The sequence below is a fragment of the Nansenia antarctica genome (assembly GCF_963989245.1).
Source record: "Nansenia antarctica genome assembly, chromosome: 6".
Lineage (NCBI taxonomy): Eukaryota > Metazoa > Chordata > Actinopteri > Argentiniformes > Microstomatidae > Nansenia > Nansenia antarctica.
In genome coordinates, this window is record NC_137676.1 from 60281300 (window position 1) to 60287299 (window position 6000).

Below are 6000 nucleotides of genomic sequence, written 5' to 3' on the forward strand. Positions count from 1 at the left end.
ACACAGTCATTATTATCTATTATTATCTAGGGCCTCATGTAGTTGAACCTACTAGATCACAGTCAGCTGGACAAAATCAGGTTGAGGCTTTCTTAACAGGCTGGTCACATACAGTTGGCTACTGTAGTATGTTAGGGCTACATCATTTTGTGAGATGATACAAAGGCATGCAAGTTTATTCAAATCATATTAAACAGTGAAAAACTATGAAAAACACCAACTTACGGTTATGATCTGTCTCCCACATCAGTGCTCAGCTCTCTGTCTTGCTCCTCACTGATACAGCTCTCCCCTGTATGAACTAGTCTGTCCACATTGTATCACCTCATTGTGTCTGTCTGTATGTATGTATGTATGTATGTATGTATGTATGTATGTATGTATGTATGTATGTATGTATGTATGTATGTATGTATGTATGTATGTATGTATGTATGTATGTATGTATGTCTGAGACACATGACAGGCTGACAGCTATCACACTTAATGTGTCACCATGGGAGGGGTGGGGCAAGATATTTCTCATCCAATGAAATGATTGTGTGTGAAAACACAGGTGGTTCAAACACAGATACAACCCCCAAAAATAAATAAACGTTTGCCAGTCATAAATTCTCATTTCAACATTATTCTTTTTAATGACGTTTTTTTCTTCTCCAAGTATTTGGTCATTTAAACATTTAAAAGAATTGAGTATACATGATCGCAACAATAAAGAACTTATAGGGATAGGAGGATGGAACTAGAATACTTTGCACATATCAGAGACCCTCTGGAGCTCTTCCTGGTTCACTGCTTCTCAGGAGGCTGTGTCTCTGGTCGTCGTGGTAACGTTGTGTGTCGTCACAGGGTGACCAGTTCTGGTCGCCGTGGTAACGCTGCGTTGACACCAGAGTCTCCCAGACGGGGGGGGGGGGGGGGGGGCGAGGTGTCTAAGGTCATGACACCTCGGAGACTTGGAACCTCAGAGTGAAAGGTAACCGAGGCTTCCCATTGGTGGATTCTGACACCCTCTGAGTCAGAAACTCGGGTATCATCTTTGTACAACGAGTTTCCAAATGAGACATTTCAAAGTGGTAATTCAGACACATGTCGTGAACGCACCACGAGTGTTCCTCCAACAGTCTGTGTCTCCTGGCAACAACTCTCTCCAGTTACAACATCCAGGAATTCTGGAAAAGGCAAAAAATAACAATCATTTCAGTCCCAAGCCAGGTACATCCTGGAGGGGGCAGGGTAGAGAGGATATTTTAGTTTTCTTGTTGTTGTTGTTGTTGTTGTTTTTGCAGTAGAGTGTTCTAGAAGCAGTAAGAACAGTAAGTGGAAGTCATGCCAGTGTCACGAACAGTCCCATCATCCCTAGGGAGGGAAAGGGGGGGGGGCTTCAGGGTTGCTCCCATCTCCTCCACCTCTATCAGTCCCTCCGTACATCCATCAGACGCCTGCGATGGAGGTCAGTTTGTCTGTCTGTGCGTCTGTGTGTCTGTCTGTCTGTCTCTCTAGGTCTGTCTGTCTGTCTGTCTGTCAGTCTGCCTGTTTGTCTGTCTGTCTCTCTGTGTGTGTGTGTGTGTGTGTGTGTGTGTGTGTCTGTCTGTCTGTCTGCCTGTGTGTCTGTCTCGCTACCTATATGTCTGCCTGTCAGTCTGTCTGTCTGTCTGTCTGTCTGTCTGCCTGACTCTGTCTGTCAGTCTGTCTGTCTGTCTCTCTCTGTCTGTCTGTATGCGTGTCTCTCTGTCAGTCTGTCTGTCTGTCTGTCTGTCTCTCTCTGTCCGTCTGTTTGTCTCTCTGCCTGTGTCTGCCTATCTGTCTGTCTGTCTGTCTGTCTGTCTGTCTGTCTGTCAGACGCTAGTGATGGAGGCCAGGGTCGGGGGCTTGGTCAGCTTGTCCTTCTGCGCGGAAGCAGGGGGTTGTGGGATAGCGTGGAAGTTGAAGGGCGGGCAGACGCTGGTCAGGTGACCGGGGATCATGTGACGGGGGCTCAGGACTGCAGAGTTCTGACGTCTGTTATTCTCCGTCATGATGCTGGAGGTGTTGGAGGCCAGGCTCTCACGAGTCCTGGAGGAGGGGGAGGGGTTGGAGGGAGGAGGGTGAGAGGAGGGGAGGGAGGAGGGGAGGGGTGGGAGGGAGGAGGGTGAGAGGAGGGGAGGGAGGAGGGGAGGGGTGGGAGAAGGGGAGGGTGGGAGGAGAGGGTGGAGGAGAGGGGTGGGTGGAGGAGAGGGGTTGGTGGGAGAGGTAGGAGGGGAGGAGAGGGTTCAAACTGTTAACTTTTAAAAAGCAGTTAGTCTGCCTTTAAGAACAGGTTTTTTTGTAAATAACAATACGTGTACAATACACAATGTCAACTTATCTTCTCTTACCTAATGCAGACATTTTAATTTTTTCAGTAATGGTTAAGCACATCCATATCGGATGATGACATAATGGTTACCATATTTTCAGGGCTGACAGAAAGGGTAGAGGGGGGCAGGGGGGTAATATCAACACAGCTAATATCAAAAAAGAGACGACCATTTTTGACAAATGTAAATGTACTCTGTGGGACTGTAAATGTAAATGTACTCTGACATTATACTAACAGACACCATCAGTACACAGCCAGTGGAGGTTTTGCACAGGGTGTTAGTAATCCCTGTACTAATAAAGGCATTAGACATGTAGGAATACAACAAACAAGGTCACGCTCATCAACAAAAGTTAATGAACATGATTTATATCTAAGTGACCCAGAAAGAGTATCCTCCATTTCTGAGCCTGACTTGGCTCTTGGTGACTCCTCAAATGTTTCTAACTCTGTCACAGATGAACATGCTCCATATAGGCTTCCGGTTGAGACACGGACAAGATGGCAGCATAAAGAAGGCTCTCCCGTTCAATTACGTTCTTAAAGTCCCTCAAAACGCCCTAGCGCCCTCTATTGGCCAGCCGATATCTATCAATATCTACCGCCACTGGAAGCAGGTTGAGGCAGAGAACGGAGTAACACGTGTAAGTAAAATATATGTGTGTGGTTACTATCGGTAAATCTAGTATAGCTTTCTAAAATATTCAGTAAAGGAAATATCTTCCCCAACCAGATCCACCGAACCTTGAAAGACCTGTAGCCCCTGAAGTTACACGTCTGCTGCTATTTGCCGAAGGCAAAGTCTCGGTGAGTTCTACTGAGATGCTAAGTGTTATTGAAACGTGTATGAAACGTGCTGTGCTGATCAAAAGAGACTATCAACTTAGTTATCAAGTTAGACTGACTGAAATGATGTGATAACGTCCTAAACGTTAGCATTATCAACCGTTAGCTTGTTAACATTAGCCGCGCTATTACCCTCTATTACCCGCTATTACCCTCTACCCTTAGTAATTGCAGGGTGATGACTGCCTTGTTATGATGATACCAGTGGCGGCTGGTGCAAAAATGTTTGGGTGGGGCACAGCAGTGTGGCGATTTTTTTTTCGCGTGCACGTTTTTTTTCGCGTGCACGCGCATAAAACACGCACTGGCGTTACAACCATTGTATAATTTCAACTTTCACCCTTAAAATGACCGTGTGGGCCATGGAGAAGTTACCCTGTCAACTACAGACACTGAGGTGGAAGAGTGACCGGTCTATGGACGTCGGTACGGTCCAATACCCAGTGTCAGACAAGGAGGAAGTCTAGTCAACAAGGCTAGTACAGGCCTCACAGCTACACTCAGGTTAATAAAGGTAGCAGATGAATATGTGTACTATGTGTCTGTGTGACATGGCTACATCAATGAGCAGAGATGAATGCTGCAGTCAGTAGTACAGTACTATCTATTTCATAGACACATGATGGATGATGATGGAGAGTGATGGTGGTCAACACATCACAGCAGGTCAACACATTCAATGATGTAACACAACCAGACCATGTCAGAAACACAACCAGACCATGTCTGTAACACAACCAGACCATGTCTGTAACACAACCAGACCATGTCAGAAACACAACCAGACCATGTCAGTAACACAACCAGACCATGTCTGTAACACAACCAGACCATGTCAGAAACACAACCAGACCATGTCTGTAACACAACCAGACCATGTCAGAAACACAACCAGACCATGTCTGTAACACAACCAGACCATGTCAGTAACACAACCAGACCATGTCAGAAACACAACCAGACCATGTCTGTAACACAACCAGACCATGTCAGTAACACAACCAGACCATGTCAGAAACACAACCAGACCATGTCAGAAACACAACCAGACCATGTCAGAAACACAACCAGACCATGTCTGTAACACAACCAGACCATGTCTGTAACACAACCAGACCATGTCTGTAACACAACCAGACCATGTCAGAAACACAACCAGACCATGTCAGAAACACAACCAGACCATGTCTGTAACACAACCAGACCATGTCTGTAACACAACAATGCATCAGCTGAGTTAAAGAAAACCAACTCTTACCTTTGATGACAGAACATGAGCCGTGTTTACCCATACCTCCGCCTTGCCCCGCGCATATTGCTATGAATAGTTCGAAGATAGGTGCTTGCACGTTAGGTGCGAGGCTGCTTGGTTAACCCATTAGCGGGAACATTATATAGGCTGATTTAATTGACCATGAACATCAGAGACAGACATTACGAATGTTCATTTAAAATACTCCGGAAGCCCGAAGTCCGGAAAACCGGAAGTCGGGAGTCCTCAGCATAATGCATTGTCTGCAATACAACCGGAGATTCAGGAGGACGCACATTTGTGCGCCCTGGCCAAGAAATAGAGACAGCCAATTGGAGCACTGCTACAGCTCACGTGTAAGCGAAAAGTATTCGTCCTGGCATAGACTTGCAATTGACCGGCGCCCCGCGACTCCTCCTATGTATTTTAACAGTGAGTTTTACACACACACACACACACACACAGATAAAAATGTTTATTGTATTGGAGGATTTTTAATGAATGCTGATAGGCGCCGACAGAATATCAGCCGCATTTTGTGAATAAACAATGTTTATTTTTTTTATAAATCTCAACTAGGAAGTGAAGGTGGGGGCGGCGCCCCAGCGCCCTCTATCGGCCAGCCGCCACTGGATGATACCCACTGACAGATGGCAACACGACATATTTACAAACACGAAACTGATTAGCTACCGTATCTGACAAGACTGTCCTGTAGTTGTTCATGTGACTGTTGTTCTAGTGTTTTAGTTTGTCTTTCTATGTGTCTAAATAATGTGTCTAGCTAGAATCTGGCTAGCTAACATTAGTGTAAGACAGTCAAGGCTCAGAACATTTTGATCTTTGTGGTTTCTGGTCGGCCACTCCATTTAACGTATTGTAGTCTTTCATTGAAAAACAAGGACAATACACTTACCATAATTTGATAGAGGATGGAAGGAAAATTCTGTGACGTGGTGATTAAAGTCAATGGCATCGACTTCAACGCACACAAGAATATCCTTTGCGGCTGCAGTCCATATTTCCGGTGAGTGTCTTAACTTTGTGGGGATGTGGCCATGATGGATGGCAGGGATTCACTTGGCATGGATCCAAAGGATAATCAGAAGAAAATAGCCAGATCCTACAAGAGCTTACACATTGTTCTTTGTGGCAGCAATGATACATTCTATAAAAGATAGCATGCAACTATTGATTCATAATATTTGTGTACCCCTCTTTATATTGTCATATACTTGCAGAGGGTGTTTATTATATTGCTGTGCTGTAAGGCTGCCACGATTAGTCGACTAGTCACGACGACGTCGACTACCAAAATCGTCGCCGACATATTTGGTAATCGCCGTAGTCGCATGTTTTTTTTGAGCTGAAATAAGCGTTTGTTTTTTTGTTTTGTTTTGCCTAGCACCAGGGGAGCCCCCCCTCCCAAATTTCGTTGTTTGGTACCTGTACTATATCAATGACAATAAAGACCATTCATTTCATTCGATAAGCATTCGTTTTTCTTCCCTGAAGCTGCCACTGGCTAGCGTCTCCCAGTGTCTTTGATGTACATGCGCAG